Below are 19991 nucleotides of genomic sequence, written 5' to 3'. Positions count from 1 at the left end.
GCTTGAAACCGAGGCATAGGTGAATCCTTCGCACAGTTGCTTTTTTTTTTTCCTTAAAATATGGATGGAAAGTGAAAGTGTTTAGTTCTCCTCTTTCTTTAGGATGATGAGCAGTGAACTGTGTATGCCCCAAGGAACAGACTCCCAACAACCAAGCACTTAGAACAGAGCCCACCTGCCCTCTACTGACAGGTGCCCAGCCCCACCTGCCCGTGTGGCCACCAGCTGAGACTGGCCAGGATCTGCCGTCCCCAAGCTCTGGGGTCCCAGCAGGAATAGCTGTTGCGTTTTATCCCTCCCCTGGGGATGCTGGTGCTTCCCTCCCTCCTGCTCCCTCTCCCACCCTTCCCGGAGGACGTGTGGCTTGTGTTCTGGGGAGAGAGGAAGCAGCCGGCACTCGCCAGCCTGGCAGGTGGTGGCCCCTTGTGCCGTGGGAGGGAAGCCTGGACGAGGGTAGGAGTCGGGGCTGGAAGGCCCCTGTCCCAAACGGCCTGCATTCCTAATGTGAAGGCTTAGAGCAAAGGGGTTTGACTGCTCCAGGGTGAGGAGAGAAAAGGTTGTGCAGTCCTAGACAATGGTGAGCAGGGCAGGCCCGAACAGGACACTGAAGTGCATGGTGTGAACATGACAGGTGTTCAACGAGAGAGAGAGACAGAGACAGAGACAGAGAGAACACCATCCTGGGGACTGGGAGGCAGGAAAGAGACTCCGACCGCAGACGAGCACCGCGATGTCTGGGTAGGGGAAGCTCCGCCCTTCCGCACCCCATTTCTTTTGCCTCTCTGTGCCTTGGGGGCCCAGAGTAGGGCTGAGGTGTGGGGAGGTGCCAACAGTCCGCAAGTCACGAGGTAAACCCCAGCTTGGCCACTTGCCTGGCAGGGGCCCCACAGAAGTCCCTGCATATGTAAATAGGTGCTTGTCCAAATTCATTCCAGCGGAAGCGCTTATGGACGGGGAAGACAGGAGGAGCAGCCATGGGGTGTGTGAGGAAGACAGAGGCCCGTCTCCAGAGAGCTGGAAACTTCCCACAGGACCACCATGTGGGACCAGTTCACTGCTGGGATCAGCAGACCCCTACGTTCCTGCTCTGCTGGAAGGAGGGCGCTCTGCCCGGTTTCCTCCCTGTGAGGTGAGTGGTAGAGGCCCAGACTGACCTGAGTGGTTTTTCTAATTCTTTTCCCATTCTGTCAAGGACGGAAGGGGATGCTTCCTGACTCAAGGGGAAAAAAGGAGGAGGAAAAGGAGGAATGAGAAGGGAAAGAGTTCTCACCAGAGCAGCTTGGGAAAAGGCCCTGGCTGCAAGCCAAGGCCCAACCACTGCCTGATGAGACCAGATGGCCTGGGCTCTCCTGCCTTAGAACCTCCTGAACTGCGCAGCCCTCCTCCTCTGTGCTTCCCACGCGGTTCTTCAGAAGGCGCGTGAATTTGGCTCCAACACTGATATCCCTGGTTATTGTTTCCTTTTCGATGTTCCCTTTAGCTTCTGCCTTCCATCTTCAGCTGAAATCTGAAGATTAGGCCAATTGCTTTGTCTCTCAGACTTACTTAAACGAGAGGCCTCAGATCTCAGGAAGGTGCAGAGAGCTCTCACTGTACTTCCTTCTTAAGGCTCCAAAGACATAAAATGGTTGCTATGGGGATTCCTTCATTTGCAGAGTAATAGTTTTCAGAAGAAAAGGATGATTCACAAGTTCTTTCAGGATGAAGAGTCCGTCCTTGGGGATGATGTGATGTAATGTAATAGTGTTTAAAAGAGGAAGGATAACTGGCTTTAGTTTCTGCATGATTCCTCTTCTTCCTCAACCCCTGTGTGTGCTTGGGGCCCACCAGCAGCTTCCCCAGAGCCTTATTCTGCACACAGGCTTCTGGCTGTTGCCTGATACCTCCCTTTGCCTCTTCGCAATATCTGAGGACAGATTAAAAATGTTAGAATCCCCCTGGTGAGCCATTTCTGGACCCAGCTGGCTGGATGAAGTTGTTAGCTCAAGGGTGCCACAGGGTTTTTGCACATTCATTTGCATTATGACTGACTGGGCAGAGGGCTTTTCCTACATTGATTCTCTCCAGAAAGCCTGGGGTTCATAGTGCAGACTGGAAACTGAGGTCCACAGAGGAGGTTGCACTGACCCAAGTCCCCAGTAGTATGTAAGGCCCAAGTTAGGCCCAGAAGCCAGCCTTCTAAGCATCTGTGGCCAGCAGAGCAGAAGCCAGGAGGAATACTTTTATGAACCAACCTCTTCTCTAATAACAGGCAAAGAAAAGGAGGTTGGCTGCTGGGAGCAGGAAAAAGAAGTAGTGAGGGGTTAAAAGGAGATTGAAATCTGATCGAAATGATCCTTCTTTTCTTTTGGAAAGAGCACTGCACTGGGAGTCAGCTATGTGACCCTGGGGAAATCACCCTTCCTCTCTGGGCCACAACTTTCTCACCGGCCAATTGAAGGGGCAGGGCTAGAATGAGCGTGGATCCTTCCAGTGATGACAGGTTTATATACTGCACCTGTGCTGGAAATGTCAGTGAAGCCTTTTCCATGCTAAAATTAGTGTTCAAGGATTCCCTGTGGCCCACAGCATGGAGCCCAAGCTCTTTTGCCTGGAGCTCAAGGCTCTATGTGATCTGGTCACAGCCCATCTTTTCAGTCTTCTCTCCTCCCATTTGCTGCTTCCTGTGGAGTACTTACTGTTCCATCCACCCAGCCTTCACGCCTGTGTTAATACTCTCTACCTGCAGAGCATACCTCCTCCTACCCCAGTGCCCTGGCTTGAAAAAATCCAGTTAGTCTTTCCACTCTCAGTTAAAATGCCACCTCCCTCAGGAAGTCTTCCTGGAATGCTGAGTTTGGGGTTGTGTTCTTTTCACTCCTGTATCCACCATCATTGCCTTCACCTGAACACATGTTGTAAATTATCTAGTCGTTCAATTCAACAAATATTCCTGACCGATTAGAACGTGCTATGACAGTGACAAATTCGGACATACTTCTGTGCTCATGGAGGGGGCGAGGAGGGAGGCATTCATCAAGTAATTGTGTTCATGAATGTGTAATTCCAAACAGAGACGTGTGGAGGAGGAAAATGGTTCTCTGAGAGCTCATCTGATATCTGGGAAGGAGAGGGTGGGCAGAAAAGGAGGTGTTCCCAGGAGGGGAAGAGCATGTGCGGGAGGCCAGAGAAGGCCAGGGTGAGGGGAGGCCTCCCAGAAAAGGGGGCCAGGGGGAAGTGAGCTGCTGGGCAGGTGGGTGGGAGCCTCTGCAGGGCTTTTGAGAGAGAGTAGTGGCAGATCAGATCTGTGTTTAGAACAATGATCTTGGCTGCTGTACAGAGAAAAGCCTAGAGCAGTGGTTTGCAGTTCCTGAAGTGAGGGATGCCCGAAGTGTGAGAAGGACCCAGACCTCTCCATTCAGTTGGTCTGGCGGGAGGCCAAAGTAAAGAGTCCTGGTAGGAGACCCCACAGTGGTGCATCCCGGAGGTGACAGTATCTTGGACAGGAATGGAGAGGCTTGGAGGAGCTTGAGGGATGTTTTGGAGATAAAAGTGACCAGGTTATTGGTTAATTCCTATGGGAGTGAAGGAGAAGGAAGTGTCGGGGTTGAGCCCCGAGTTTCTGGCTTGTGCAAGTAGGTGGAGGGGTGGACATGCATTGAAACAGGGAGCATGGGAATGATGCCGTGTTAGGGGCAGGAAGCAGTTCCCAGCAGACAGGACCTGGGAGAGTCTTCGGAATCTCGGCGCCTACCTGGAGCTCGAGAGACCTTGCTTTCCTGGAATCTACTCCAAAGCCCCTTACCACTCTCACCTGCAGAGGCCAAGGTGGTGGCAAGCAGGGCCTGACGGGTGGCCAGTGGTCCTTGCTGCGGGCCTGGAATAGAGATGTGAGGAGGCCAAAGGGCAGGGAGAACACAGGCCAGCTGAGACCAGCTGCTCGCCCAGGGCAGCCCAGCCCACGGCAAAGGCAAAAATTAGCAAAGGCTAATTTGCGAAGAGCCCTTGTGTAGAGCACAGAGTAAGGAGAATTGCCTGATCCCCAGACCACAGCCCCGTTGTCAGCAGGGCTCTCCCCTCCCTCCGGATCAGGGGGAACCTCAGAGCAGGAAATGAACACTCCATTCAGGCAGTGAGCTTCGCTGTGAGGCCCCCCGCCCCCCCCCCCCCACAACATTCCCGGAGGCACCTTCGCCTGTAGGAGACTCATGAAGGGGCAATCAGCTCGCTCGGATTCCCCTCCGCAGGGATTTCAGAGCGGTCAGAAAACCTGTCCACACTGATTTCTTCCAGCCACTTGACGCACGAGAAAAAAGACTCCTCTTGGAGGTGGGGGAACTGGGTCCCAGGCTGACAGATTTTGTGACCTTGGATATGTGGCTTATCTCACCAGGTCCTGGAGGGAGAGGGGGTAGGAGAGCCAGACCTGCTCCCTCCCTCCGGAGGCTCAGGGCCCTCCGGTCGTCCTGGAGGAAGAGGAGGGAGAGGAGGAGGGGAGGAGCAGAGGGAAGAGGAGAAAGAGGAGGGGGAGGACGGGAAGAAGGTGCAGAGGGAGAGGAGAGGGGGAAGGAGGAGGCAGGGAGGAGTCTGGTGTGGAAGGGCCAGACCAGGGAGAGGGGAAGGGACTGTCTTTAACTGCCCCTCCTACCCGGGCCCCTGACCCTGCTCCTTCAACCAGAGTGCCTACCCCATATCCACCCACCCGCGCCTTCGTCTGCGGGCCAGAGGGATGGACCACAACGTGTGTTTGTACCACAATTACTTGAACTAAAACCCTAAGGTTCAACTTGGAAGTCTTATTTTTCATTTTACCCCTATGTGAGAACCTGTAATGGCTACAAATACTTGGGCTTTTGTGCTTGTTGTAAATCATTTCTTTAAAACACGTTCTCTTACATCCCTCCAGTCCCTTTACCTATTCTTATAACCCAAGGTAAAGGCTCCTGAAGTCTTGTGCTTTTCTCCTTGTGCATTCAAACATACTGACATGCAAAGGGTGTCACTCCTTTTAAGTCACTGTTTGTTTTACAAAAATGGGATTATACCCAATACAATTCCTTGCCACTGCTCACTGAACAGCAAATGCATCATGAAAAGCCCTCTGCATGAGCAGATATGGATCTTATTCTTTCCAATGGTGTGGAATACTCCACAGTATGGACTTATAGAGCACTCCGACACACCTAAGAGATTGTTGTCCAATGGCAAAATAGAAATCCATTTTTTTTAAATTTTTTATTTATTTTTGAGAGAAAGAGAGCACAAGTGGGGGAGGGGCACAGAACGAGGGCAACACAGAATCCGAAGCAGGCTCCCCACTGTCAGCACAGAGCCTGAGGCGGGGCTTGAACTCAGGAGCCGTGAGATCATGACTTGAGCCAAGCAGGTCGCATAAACCATGCTTCACTGATTGAGCCACCCAGGCGCCCCTAGAAATAGATATTTTTTTTTTTTAATGCTTGAGACTGTAGCAAATTCTTTTTATCTGGCAAGGAAGTGAACTACCTGTATGGTTCAAGAGCCAAGATCAGCAACCTTGTGTGAGGTTGTGGGTGAAGACAAAGAGGTGGCTCTGTCCCAAGGAGTTTGCTCTCCCGCCACTAGACAGTGGTGCCACAGCTGTATGAGGAGGGCCGAATTGTGTGCCAGCAGGATGGAGGCCTGAGTGACACCAGAGACGGCAGGCCTGCTGGGGAGCACGGACTTCAGAAATTATCTGATGTGCTGTGTGGCCAAGACAGGAAGCCAAGTAGGAAAAAGTGGGGTTGTTCTAGGGATCGGTGAACAGCCACTTCCTGCCCACTGACTTTGCTCCCGGAATTTCAACAGCCCCAGATTATTTCTGGCTTTTAGTTCCCCTCACTGAAGGTTGTGAAACTCGTCTCTCGATTTTCTAACTGCAGAAGGGATGAAAGTCTGAGATTTCAATCAGAGCTTAAGAAAATAATAATCCTTGGTTGCCCTAATTCTTTCCTGAAAATACCTCACACTGACAGAAATTGTCTTTAAGCCCCTTTTCTCTTCATTCATGCTTTAAATTTCAGCCTTAATTAAAAAGAATTGTTTACTTGATGTGGGCTCCAAAGTGCTTATTTATTTTAACAGATCTTCTCATTTCTTCTTTCCTTATCTTAACCAGTGCCTTGATAACTCTATAACTCTCCATTGTGCTGTCTTAAAATGCCATTGTCTCTGTCACCAAGGTAACATAATAATGAACTTTATAATCAGCCCATTTCTATTCCCACAGAATGGAAGCCGTGTCAATAACAGGCAGAAAGCACACCGCCCCTAAATTCAACTGCCCTGAACTGGCTGCCTGTCCCTAGCAGAGATTTCAGAATGGTCTTCTCAGAATAATATTTCAATTTCACTCAACCCTATGACATTTGATGACAACATTAACAGAAAATTAATGATGAATTCACGTCTGCATTCCAAAGTACCTGGCTGAATTTGCTGTGTAAAAAAGAAAGAAGAGAAAAGAAAAGAAAAGAAAAGAAAAGAAAAGAAAAGAAAAGAAAAAGAAAAAAAAGCAGCTGAACGGATACATCATTGAAAACCAGCAACTGTTGATTGACAGAATTTTTTCCCATTCCTTAAGGCGATCAAGTGCAGCGCCCAGTCTAAAAATGCCTCAGAGACGTGCCATCCAATGACTTGGACCTTTGAGCTCAGGGGATTGTGATAGAATTAAGTCTGACTCAACAAATGAGGTCACTGGGAAGAAGCGCTGGCGTTAAATTTACCGTTAATGCCAGGGTCAATTTGCTAAACAGTCATCTGCTTGTGGTTCCAGAAGTCCTCTGGGTAAATTCCAGAGACTGCCAGGGCTGGAGATAGCTTGCTCATGAAGTCACCGATCCTTGGTCAATGCGACGTTTGGTGACCATCTTTTAGTCCCCCAGAGAGTATTTCCAGAGACAGGATGCCATTTTGGTATGTAAAGCCTTTGAAATCTGTGGAAGGCGACTGTTGACGTTAAGTCTAGAAATGGGATGGCAGGAGGGGAAGAAATGGTGTCTCTGGTGCCAGGAGACTCGAATTCTCACTCTGCCACAGGCTGAGCAATTCAAGTCACTGGATGGCTCTTCTTAGAGGTGTTGCTAGATTAGATATTGCGCTATATCAAAAGTGTAGAAAAGTAAGGAATTCTGTCAATCACCAGTAGCCAGTCATAAAGGATGCCTTTTCCCTTACTCCCTGGGCCACAGCATCCTTATCCGTCAGGTGGAAACACTAATTACTTACTTCCCCAGCCCACCCCCCCCAGAACAGGTGACATGAGTCAGATGATAATATACGTATGAAATTGCCGTCCAGAGTTCAAAGTTCTAACAAACAGAAAGCACTAGCAGAAGTCATTTCTAGATTCTTTCTAATGAAGTTTTTCAGTCATTTCCAACTGAAGTTTTAGGAATTCATTAAACATGTCCCTGCTATGGAGCCTGGGCTGGTTCTAAGGTCGCATCCCAGGTGGTCAGTGGTCTTTTCTCTGGCCATACCCCTGGGGCTCAGCCCGAGCTGCGTGCTCACACTCTCTACCCGTGACACCCGGAAAGCAGGGACCACAGAAACGTCCTCTGAAACTACTCTCCTCACGGTTTCTCAGCTCTGAATTCTAAAGTCTCCACACAGAGTTATTGGCTGGGCAACCACCCTCCTTAACCCAAGTCAGGTCTCCTCAATTCTTAGAAGCAGCATAGCATAGGGGCAGCCTGTGGGGCTCTGGGCCAGACGGATCACTTATTATCTGTGGACCTTGCTGAACCCTGATTTTCTCGTCTGCCAATAAATATACTTTACTGGGTATCTAAGAGGTTGAAACAAGAGAGCTTATGGGAGGAGCTGAATATAGGGGTTTTTTTTTCCTTTTACCTTCTTTCCCTACTCCCCATTCTGGTGCCCGTAAGGCACCGTCTCCTCTCTCCTGATTGGGTGCTCCATTTTCTGTCTTTTCTGTCTGCAAAGGGGATCTGGAACACAAACTTGGCCACATGTCTGTGAGACCTCCTGGAAATGCCCTCACAAGGCTATATCTTCCCCTTCCATACTGGCCTGTTCTGCATTGTTCCAGATTCTTCCCGTTTGGAGTTGTATGGGGGGAACGTCTGGATGTGTCGCTTAATTTGTCATGTTGCGTCTGGTGTGTCACATCTGTAATGGCACACTGAAAATCATGTCATTTGTGCTGCTGGCAAGCCAAGAGAAGGCTTTGTGTGGGTCTGCGTGTAGGTGCTGGGGTGGCCCCAGAGGAAGAAAGAGGGACTCCGGGGGCCTGACATGAGGAGTCAGGTAAGATCCCACTAAGTGGGTTTCACTGAAGGCTGCTGACTCTCCATGAGTCCCCACTTCCTGCTGTCTTCACGGGAGACAGTGAGGGCTGGAAATTGAATTAAGCTGGGTTTTCCAAGTCACCGGAGCTCTTCCTTTTGACCCACGCCACTGGGGGAACAGGGCCTGCCAGCCACACCCATGTCACACCCGCCCCCATCTCCATTCTGCAGGGGGGCAGGGAAGTGTCATGCGGAAGGGCTGGCATGATTGGCATTCGGCCCCCCACCCCACCTCCACCCTGCGGCTGGCCTCCCCACCTCTGCCCCTCCACTATCTCTTCATCTTTCTCTTCATTTTTGTCTGTTCCTGTGGCTGCCAGTGTGCCCTGGGGTCACTTCTTTCATCGTAAACTCGTGCTCTGTGGAACACTTTGTCACTTGAGAATGTGTCTTAAAAAACAGACCGTGTGCCCTACTGCAGACAATGCTGCACACTCCGTTTCCCTCCAGGGGGGTTCTCGATTCATATTATCTGTTAAGAGCCCTGAAAAAAAAATCCCATAATAAATGGTTTCATTTTGGTTTTTCCAAACTCTTTTTCCACAACTCTTTTGGTCATGAACCCTTCCCTGGGAGCTCCCAAGGAACATCTATGAACAGGGTCTGGTGAGTCCCACTTTGGGAAAAGCTGCCGTGAACAACGTATTGTTTGTAGGAACACTGTGAGGCCAAATTCACTAATGAGAAATCTGGCATCAAAGGCCTATGGAAAAATGTGTGTGCTTTGCTCTAAAGAAAACATGACATTTGTGCAGATCAGAGGTTCCCACCCTTTTCACCACGAAAGATCCTTTTTAGTTCTTTCCTCAAGGGATTCCATGTTTTGAAAGCTTTTATCTACCCAACAAACTACATTTATTGAATAATAATTTGTTTCTTTGCATTTTATCCATCAAAGACGTATAACTGCCAATTAGTGCTTCTGATCAGTCAAGATAACCACTGTTACGACACTGAGTTGATATGACTCTAGCCAAAAGCAAATAAACTTAATGTTTTATTTAGTCTGGGAACCTCACTGAGGTAAATGTGGGATTTCCTTTGGGCTTTTTGAAATCTGGAAAATAGCTTGCAGACCCCCCTGGCTGCCTTCACAGAGTGCAGGGTGGGTGGGAAGCAGGGCTGTGTGTGGAGACCCAAAGAAGATACACATGGCTGGAGGAAGTCAGGAAGGTGCTGGTCACTGAGGATCCCGCAGACAGCACAGACAGCGAGGGGCTAGGGGCCACAGCCCCTGGGAAGCCTGACGAGCCATGGATTAAGGGGACCAGATCCTGGTGAACAGATGAGGCCAGGATAGAGCTCCTCAAACATGGGTAAGAACCTGGACAATGACATGTCCCCTCTGGGTGTCTCCTGCACTCAGTTGCCCAGAAGAGAGCTGGGGAAATGGACAGGGGAAGGGAAGCTATGGGCTCTTCTCCCCAGACCTCCATGATAGACTTGTCATTATGAGCTACGAGGAGGTGAGTGAACCCCGTTCTACGGCTATCTTGGATATTGGAGCTTTTGAGGGCTTGAGGGCCCTGGAGATACAGGCCTTCCACGTTGTGGCTGGCTCACCACTACCCTGAAAGACAAATATCTGCCCAAGGTGCTCCCTGGCCCTGCAGCCCCCATCCCTGTTCCTATGGGAAAGTGGTGGGGTGTTGTGGAGCCGGGCCTCCGACAGCAGGTGAGGCTCCTCAGTAGAGACTTTCCCGGGACACTTGAGACGGGATTTTGTGTCCTGTCTTTGTGTAAGAGCTGTTGGTGCAGCTGGTGGCCTGTTACCTGAAGGGAGAGAGGAGGCCCCTCCGTGGGAGAACAGTACTCAGGCCGTGTCCTTTAAGCCCTAATCAGCCCTCCTGGACTGGGTCCCCAGCCCTTTCTGGGCCTCACAAGCCCTACCCATGCTTAGCAATGGCCGTGGACTTCAACATCCAGCCCACCTTCATGTTTCTTTTCCCTCATTAGCCAGGACCCAGCATTTTCCCAGAAGATACAATCTGGGTCTGGCAGAAGCCTACTTGCAAAAATAAATCTTTCCCTGAACATTTTCCAGGCCCGTTTTAGAAACAAATCTGGGTGATGCCTTTTACTCATTTCCAAAGACAAACAACCAACGCCTGAGGTCTCTCTCTGTGGCATCAATGTTCTGAAAATGAAGAAAAGGGATCTGCCCCTCAGAAGAACCCCATTTTGAGTGAGGAGGGTGAGCAGCTCTCGAGACTGTCCCCTGCCACAAGCCACTGCTGCTCGGCCACAGGTGGGAAGCCCAGTCCCCAGTGCAGAGCAGCCCTGCGGGGCAGGCCCTTCCCTCTCACTTGCCCAGGTTCTCCCACAGGTGGGAGCCTTCCTGTGGCTTCCAGAAACACCGATAGTGCAGAAGCTACAATCTTCCTGATCCCCATTCAGTCATTCATTCGTTCAACTGAATAAATATTTATGTTGAGCACCTGTTATATGTCAGTAGCGGCACCAGGCGAGGAGCTGGGGGAAACAGTGGTGAACACACACCCACAGGGCCTGGCACATAACGGGCGCAGTGTCCACAAGGCAGTGACTAAGTGCATGAGCAATGCGGCGGTCAGGCAGGCACGGCTGCAGTTTTCAGTGTTCTGTCATGGCCTGATCTCATTTGCTTTTCACAATAGCCCTGTGAGCCAGGCAGGAAAGGAGGGAGAGAGGGAGAAGGAAGGAAAGGAGGGAGGGAGGGAGGGAGAAAGAAAGACAAGGAAGAAGGGAAGGAAGGAAGGAGGGAGGAAGGAAGGGAGGGAGGGAGAAGGAAGGGAGGGAGGGAAGGAGAAAGAAAGAAAGAAAGAAAGAAAGAGAAGGAAGAAGGGAAGGAAGGAAGGAGTAAGGGAGGGAGGGAGAAGGGAGGGAGGAAGGAAGGAAGAAAAGGGAGGGAGAGAGGGAGGGAGAAGGAAGAGAGGGAAGGGGAAGGAAGAAAGGAAGAAAGGAAGGAAGGAAGAAGGAAGGGAGGGAGAAGGAAGGGAGGGAGAAGGAAGGGAGGGAGAAGGAAGGGAGGGAAGAAGGGGGTAAGGATGGGAGGAAGGAATGATGGGAGGGAGGGAGAGAGGAGGGGAGTGGAAGGAAAGGAGGAAGGGGAGAAGGATGGGAGGAAGGAAGGATGGGAGGGAGAAGGGGAGGGAGAGAGAGAGGGAGGGAGGAGAGGAGAGGAAGGAAAGGAAGCTTCTATTCATTGGGCTAGTGCCCTGTGCTTTCACATGCACTATTTATTTAGTCTTCCCAACTATATATACTACGTGGTATACATCCTCACTGTGACATCCTCACTGTCACAGAAAAGAAAGCCAAGGCCCAAAGGAAGTGGCAGAGGAGGGATCCACACCAGGTTTTGGTCTGAGTCCAGAGCCCCAAACTCTCTCCCGTACAGGCACTCTCACAGTCACACACGCCTGCACACATGCACTTCTGCACGTGCACACACACATCTGAACTGTGGACCCCTGCTCCAGGGCCACCAGCGAAGGACCCACATGCCGACATTTTACCTTCCTTCATCAGTAGATATGTTCTGAGGATGTGCTCTGCGTTCTGCAGCTCTTCTCCGGGCCTGGGAGCCCCGCACAAGGAGAGACCAAGCCCTCCAGGTGTGTGCTGGCCAGGAGGGTGGCTACTGAGCCCCGAAAATGTCGTTAAATCCCAACTGGGATGTGCCGGGAGTGTAAGATACACCCTGAATTCCCAAGACTTAGGAAGGAAAAAAGAATGCAAAATATCCTGTACTTTATGTTGATCACATGCTGAGATTATATATCTTTTGGGTATATTGAGTTAAAGAAAAAATGTTATTAAAATTGTATTTCTTGTCTTTTCTTATTTTTTTAGACATGGCCACTATAACGTGTAAAATCACATATGTGGCTCAGGTTTGTGTCTCGCATTATATTTCTAAGGGTCCGCATAGCTCTAGATGGAAAGAGACTCTAGGGGTGCCTGGGTGGCTCAGTCAGTTAAGCGTCTGGCTTGGGCTCAGGTCGTGATCTTGCGGTTCGTGAGCTCGAGCCCCGCATCGGGCTCTGTGCTGACAGCTTGCAGCCTGCTTGGGATCCTCTGTCACCCTCTCTCTCTGCACCTCCCCCACTCACTCTTTCTCAAAAATAAATAAATGTGAAAAAAAATGTTTAATGAAAAGACAGAATGTAAACAAGTAAACAAAGAGGGGTAATCGCAAATAGAGAAAAGTGGCAAGGAGGGAGTAATACAGGGCAGTGCACCGAGCGGGGCCAGCAGGTGATCTCAGGGGGTAGTGAGGCATGGGGGGGACAGGCCTGCCTGACCACAGGAATAGCAGAGAGGTGCCAGGGCCTGCGTCATGAAGGAAGGAAGGAGTCATCATACACAGATCTGGGGAGCTGTACAGGCTTCCCCTGACAGAGCAAGAGTCCAGGAGCTGCAAGCACCCTCAAGGTCACCCCCTCTGCTTCTGGTGTTTGCCACGGCCCTGATATAAAACTGGACGGCTGTGCTGTGCCCGGCACCTAGAAGGTTACTCCACAAAAGCTTGTCAGAGTGCCTGTGACTGTCAAGCTAGCTGTAAGCTCTGGGAGAAGCAGTAGGGATGAAATAAACCCAAAGCTCATAAATAGGAGTGGGGCGGCCAGCAACAGACAACAGGCAAAGAAACAAATGTATATATCAGGTGTGACTGGCTAAAAGAAAAATCAAGAAGGGATACAAGTACGTAGGAGCTGTGTTAGACAGAAGGTGACATGTCGGGAGGGAGTCCTGACATCACCAAGAGGAAGAACATTCCAGAGAGCTGGAACAACATGTGCCAAGGTCCTGAGGTAAGAGTATACGTCTGGAATTCAAGGACAGCATCAATCCGGCACGCTGGGCAGAGTGACCAAAGGAGAGGTCAAGGAACCTCAGTGTTGGGGTGAGGACCTGGGTGGATCCAGTCACATAGACGTTCTCCATAAATGGCAGTCATGGTTATCATCATTACTAGCATTCTAGGAGAACACAGGCTTCCTAGAAATATGGCAATTGCCACCATTCACGGGATCTTCCAAGATGAAGAGACCCCTCTGACCTCAAGGCTCGGTGCAAAAGAAATGGGATGGCTTGAGGCTGGGTGGGTGCACACTGTCTGTGCTCAGCAGTTTATCTGTAAGAGAAACTATGCTGAGGAGCGTTTGGAATGGGGTTGTCTCTGGGGGCGGAAGTTTGCAGGTATTCGAGAGGCAGGAGGCCCAGGTGGCCACAGGCCTCAGCAGTTTCCTACAAGTAGGGAGCCAGGGCCCCAGAGGCTAGCTCATTTTCTGCTTTATTGTCCTCTCCTATCCACCCCCCAGGCCTGGGCTTCTCATGCCCCTTCCTTACTCAAGAACCCACACTGGCTCCCTACTGCCTGTTGTCTTGTTCTTCAGCTGACCCTTTGCCACATGATCGCTCAAGCCCCTCAGGTCTCCTTGTCCAGTGGTTATCTGCCAAAAAACCTTGGCCAAGACTGCTGGAGGAAATTACTTGGTTTTTGCCAAGAGGGAAAGGCCTGTTTAATGAAAAATTGTTTCCCCCAGGAAAATGATCCTTCTGCCCTTCTCTGAACCACAAAGCCAGCACTACATTGGCTTTCTGTCATTTTGAGAGTCCCTCAGGCTGAGGCCGGCTCAGAGAGCATCTGAAGTTCCTTGGGACAAACACGCCCACTAGACTCAACCATGGGAGGCTGGCTGTCAGGTGTGCACGGGCTTTCCAACAGAGCCGGGTGCCTTCAGAGACCCCTGGCTCCCATCCCGACTCTTCTCAGCCAACATTTATCGGGGGCCTTCTGTGTGCTCGACACTGTGGCTGAACCACTTGAAAGTGGACCCTGCACGGGGGCTTTATTCCAAATACGATTCTGTTACAGAAAGGCCATCACTATTTTTTAAATAATTACTTATAGAAACAAAACCAGTCTTTTGAACCTGATAACCACAGAACGCCAAGCTTATAAAAGTCTTTCCATAATGGACCATATCTCAGAATGCCTACTCTCTGATCTCTGGAGGGGGTCCAGGGTGCAGATCCTTCTGTTTGCTCTTTATCAGGAAGATGGGCATCATTACATAGCAATTTGCAAATGAGACTCAGAAAGGTTAGGTGACTTTACTATAACCACACAGCCCCATGATCTGGAGGCAGAGTGGAACCTCTATGCCTGAATCTAGAGACATTCTCCAATCCGGCTGTTTAGGGAATCACTGGGGGAACTTTTGCAACTACCAACCCTCCAGCTGCGACCCCCAGAGGATCTGATTTAATTGATAGGGCCTGGAGGGGAAGTTAAATCTCCCTAAGTGATGTTAATAGGCTGCAGGAGCTGAGAACCATTGCTCCAAAGCCTGTAGCAGAAGTACACCGCCTGGGGACAGAGGAACTGTCTGCTGTGTGATTTGGGGCAAATTCCATAACCTCTCTGTTCTTCAGTTTCTTCATTTGCCAAAAGGGAGATCTCTTTTAGGGTCTCTTTCACACACAGGGTCTGTGAGTCATAAGGTCATGGGAAGATGCTTGGGAAGCCAACAAGGCAGGACGCTGTGAGAAAGGGGTTTGCCTATCCTGCCCCCCCACCATCGGATCAGAGGGAGGAAGAACAAGGTCCCATATAGGAAACCAGGTCACCTGGCCCTGCCCTCTCCACCTTGCAGTCCCAGCAGTGCTCTTCCTGGGGTGGAGGTCAAGTGTTCCTTGGCAAAGGGAAAGCCTCTCAGAGGAGGGGCAGGTGCACAGGTCCACGCCTTCCTTGTGTGTGCCCGGCCCTATGGGCCAGCATGGTCCTAAGTGACTGAGGCCACTGGGTCTGCAGGGCTGGCTTTGGGCTTACGGTGACTCCAGAGAGAGAAGAGAGGTCATGAGGTCCTGTGGGTTCAGCAGCACCCCCAGGAGGGGTGACTTACCTGGGGTGGGAGCCCACAAACAGAGGCCCAGTCTGACCAAGATGACTGGGGGGAGGGGGGTCCTCTCTATAATATGATTCTCAGAGAGTTTCTTTGTTCTCAGTTCCTGAGTGTGAACATGGCTGTTTATGTTTCCCAAATTATGAAGGTGATTTTGTGTCCTTTGGTGGCTTTTCAGTGTTTCCGAGATGGAATCTATTTTTCTTCTGAAACATTTTGGGGCTCACTGGGACATTTCGGTGAGACAATAGGGGGCCATGGGAGGCTATCGCCCCTCTCTGTGCTGGGTTTCTTATTACAGTGGAGGGGCTCAGAGAACTCCAGACTGGGGGCGGAGGGGGTTGGGGACTCAGAATGAAAGAGCAGCCGGGCAGACCTGAGCCACCAAGAACTAACCAAAGTCCCCTCCTGCGTGGAGAGAAACTGTGGCCGGACAGGCCATCCCCGCAATTCCCTGAGCCTGGTAGGGGCAGGTGTCGCTGCACTTGTCTAACTGGAGGTGGATGGAAGCAGCTTCCCGGGGGAGTGACGGGCATGAGCTCAGCCACCAAAGGCAGCCCCGCTTTCCCTGTGAGCTGGTCCACAGCAAGCCCAGAGGATGCACATGACTGACCACGTTCCCACTAAAAATGTGGGCTCCGGAGCCAGAATTTCTTGGTGTGACAAAGCACAACCTGCAGGCAGTGCCTCAGGAAGCGAGTCGTAAAATTCCTTTTCTGAGCCCTTTTCTGCTTGTGTGAGGCCTCTATATCCAGAGCCTATAAATATGAGCCAGCGATGGTCAGGAAAGAGGCCAGCGGTCACTGAGCAGTGTGGCAGGGCCATGGAGTCCTCCCAAAATCTCCCTGAGGCTGGTGTGTCAGATGCTGGCTGTGGATTTGTTCTGTGACACTCAGGCCAGAAGTCTTGAGCTTCCGTTAGTTTCCAGGCTCCCTCTACCAGGCTTGGAAGGAAATCCCATCTGTTGTGTTTGGGGACCTTTTCTGCTCCCTGGGGTCCTAGGGACCTGAGAAGTGGTGTCTGGGCCTCAAGACACCATGGGCACCGCTGAGAGATTGGCTCTTCTTCATGTTGGTCCTTGGAGGCAGTGGCACCACTGAGTCCAGGCTGAGACCCCAGGCATCCATGCCCTGCGTCCATGAGCTATCTGCGCACGTTCCCAGCCCTGACTCCTCCCCATTTTCTGAGACCACCACCCCTGCCCCCCCATCTCTCCTGGCACTATTAACCCCTCTCTTCAATTCAGGATGCCAGTATCCCCCCACCTTCCCCTCAAAGACCACTCAGCTACCCCCTCTCCTCCCTCCCCATGGGTAAAACCTAACAGCTCTTTACTTGTGGAGCTGAGATAGGTGGGTGTGGGTGGGAGAGCTCAGCCCTTCAGAAACTCCAAGTAGGAATGAATGGGGAGGAAGGAAGTTGCTTTGTTCTTCTTTTGGGAATCCAGAGCAAAAGCATTATTAGCCAAATGACACCTTCTATCCCCCACTCCCTCACCCCTCCCCCGCCCTGACAAAACAAAACAAACAAAACCCCAAAGACCAATTTTTAAAATTTCACTAAATAGCTCAACTCGTCACATTAGCTTCATTTTACAGATAAAGAAGCCAAGACTTGGAGGGGTGCTTGGGGTACCACTTGGCCCTTCTAGGTTCACAACCCTCTAGGGAGATTTTCTGGTGTAATCTGAAACCACCTCCTTCCCCAACCCTCTGGGCTCCCCTTCCCCCACTCTGTGAAGGTCAAGGAGGAACCTAAGAAAGAAGCAGGCCAGCCACCCTGGGTGGCTCAGTTGGTGAAGTGTCCAACTTCGGCCCAGGTCATGATCTCATGGTTTGTGAGTTCAAGTCCCACATCAGGTTCTGCACTGATGGTACGGAGCCTGCCTGGGATTCTCTCTCTCCCTCTCTCTGCCCCTCCACCGCTTGCACGTGCATGTGTGTGCACACCCTCCCTTTCTCTCTTTCTCAAAATAAATAAACAAACTTAAAAAAAAGAAGAAGGCCGTTCCAGATTGGTAGGTTGGCAACTTTAAGAATACCAAAGGGAACTGGGTTGCCTGAGTAGCTCAGTCAGTTAAGCATCCGACTTTGGCTCAGGTCATGATCTCACAGCTCATGGGTTCAAGCCCCATGTCAGGTTCTGTACTGATAGCTCAGAGCCTGGAGTCTGATTCAGATTCTGTGTGTACGTGTGTGTCTCTCTCTGTTCCTCCCCTACTCATGCTCTGTCTCTCTCTGTCCCTCAAAAATAAATAAACATTAAAAATTAAAAAAAAAAAGAATAGCAAAGGGAACTTAAATTTGAGGCTTGCCTGGATGGCAACAAGATGAACGGATCCCCACACCCACCCTCCAACTCTTAAGGATATAAAAAGGCCCTAATTGGGCTCAGTCACAAATACCGTGCAGGTGTTTTCAACACCATATCATCATCTCAAGGCAATGTCCTTGGAGTAGCCTCTGGGAGCAGGGAAAGCAAGCAGAGCCCACGTTTCAAGGACAGGGGAGGTGGTGAAGAGCCTCTGAATGCCCAGGTCCAGGTCACGGGTCAATTGCTGGTCACAACTTTTTGATGACTTTTCCCAACAACCCTGGCTTGAAATTTACCAAGACGTTGGCCCCAGTGTTTACCCACTCAATCTGACCAGTGTCAGGCATGGTGGTGGGCACTTTCTTGGCCCTGTGGCCACAGAGCTGTTATGCATCTGTTGAGACATGGCCTTTATCATAACCTTGGCCACTGCTGGTGAACAGGTGGAACGTGACCAAATGACTATTACATTCCACCAATGAAGGTAGAACTGGCTAAGCCCTCCTTCAGAGAATGCATCACCACGGCTTTCTATAATGTGCGTGCTTGAATTTAAGCACCTGTCCCGGACCAGGCACTGTGCTCACAATTGTGCATGTATTATCTCATGTCATCCTCACAATAATCCTACACTTATTTCCATTCTCCAGACAAGGAAATGGGTGCTAAGGGTGTTGAGTAACTTTCCCACATCCTATAACTAGTCGGTTGCCAAACTAGGATTTGAACCTGAATCTCCAATTTTTAATGCTTGTGTTCTTTCCATCATATATCAGTGAATATAACTGAGAAATTTCATTTTTTGAGACAGACAAAAGCAAGAGAGGTGAATGCCCATATTCTCTTCTTTCACTTGTGGTGACACATGGGCAGACAGAACAACAGGAAAACAGAAATTTCAGTCTCAGGAATTTTAGGGATGGGATAGGAGCTACTACAGTGGTTATTCTATAAATTACCAGCAGGTGGCACCATTGCACAACACCTGCACACCCAATGGACTCAACGCGGAACAGGATGGAAAATACTTCCCAGGGGAGTGGCCTGCTTTCCAAAAGTTGCCCAAGACCTGGTAAGTCCAGCAAGGCTGTCGCCTAGTCTGTCCATAGCTCACGTTCCCCTGATGACAAGAGCTGCTGTCTGAATAAGAAACTCAGCTCATGTCCATTTACTAATTCATCTATTTAGCAAAGATATCCTTTGTACCCAGCAACTATTTAAAAATATTTTGAGCTTCTTAGATCTTTTAATAGAATCTGATCTGTCTCTGAAAACGTTGTGCTTCCTTCTCTGGAGGTTCAGGGAGCAGGATGAAGTCTTTAATGAGGGTTAGAAGGGACAGGTGTTCCGTGTGGATTGAAAGTGAAGAGGTCAGAAGTCATGCAAGAGCAGTGGTGGAGTTTGACCAGGCATTTGGGAGCCAAGCAGGCAGCTTTGCACAATCCACCCTTTGCCTCTGTGTGGGGTTGGGAACTTGGGGAGCCTTGGAGTCGGAGAGAGGGAAGGGGAGAGAAGTGGGGAATAAACACTTCTCATACTGTTCATAGACAGAGTCCTTTCCACTGCTAACTTAGTTCTTGGATTTGGAAGCTCCTAGGAATGGCATGGTGGGGCAGGAACCAAGAGCCCAAGGAAGTCACTGGACTAGCCCCACCATAGTCTCAAGGGTGTCGGTCACATGGTCTGCAAATGTGGGGAATATTCACCCAGGAGAAGTAGGGAGTCAAAACGGAAACCCCAGCATTAAAATGTGAAGAGATGCATCTTTCCTGGTGAAGGGAAATAATGGGCAGCCAGATTCCTGAGTTGTTGATGCCCACACTGGGAACACACAACTCCAAGTGTGACATGCCCAGGACTACCTTCAAAGAGCAGGTGAAGTAGCAAGTAGAATTACCAGTCTTAACAACCTCCAAAACACCTGCTTCCCATAACCCAGAGAAAATCAGAAAGAGGGCAAGAGGTCAGGAAAGGAGCTGGGGAAGGGTGCTTTTGGGGACACAGACATGGACTGTATGGCAGTGTGGACAGCTTGTTTCCCCAGAGAAGGAGATCCAGAGGCAAGATGGAGAGTGACTTCCTCCTGAGGGGCAAGGCAGGACCTTGGGCCGTACCTCAGAGTGCTGGCTGCTGAGCTCTGACCTGTCTGGAGGGAACCACCTCAGTGAAGGAGGGTCCGAAGCTCTCCATCAGTGCCTTTACCTTTCAGTGTCTCTGAAGCCTTATCCCAGCCTTCACACAATAAATAGCCAGTAGTGGAGAATTTGCTGGAAGGAATGTGGAGTGCTAGAGACAGGTTCTAAGCTGCGTTGGGAAAAAATTATGTAAAGTACTGTGACAAACTTTGTGAATTACACCTTAAGAGATACCTTTTTAAATACTAACCTATTATCTTGAGATGACAGGTATCCACTTATTTTTATAACTACTGCACAAAATCTGTAAAAAAATGAACAATGAGTTTTTTAAA

General features: G+C 50.2%; 1 long non-coding RNA gene across 1 annotated transcript; it reads left to right on the top strand.

Moving 5' to 3' along the window:
* Positions 1–359: 359 nt before the first annotated feature.
* Positions 360–7796, top strand: LOC123582960. Its single transcript, XR_006704672.1, has 2 exons — positions 360–1129; positions 6230–7796. It is a non-coding gene; the product is annotated as an uncharacterized LOC123582960 (long non-coding RNA).
* Positions 7797–19991: the final 12195 nt, after the last annotated feature.

This window comes from Leopardus geoffroyi, chromosome B3 (assembly GCF_018350155.1).
Source record: "Leopardus geoffroyi isolate Oge1 chromosome B3, O.geoffroyi_Oge1_pat1.0, whole genome shotgun sequence".
In the NCBI taxonomy this organism is placed as follows: Eukaryota; Metazoa; Chordata; class Mammalia; order Carnivora; family Felidae; genus Leopardus; species Leopardus geoffroyi.
The sequence above is the reverse complement of the archived record's forward strand: the minus strand, read 5'-3'. Positions and strand labels throughout refer to the sequence as shown.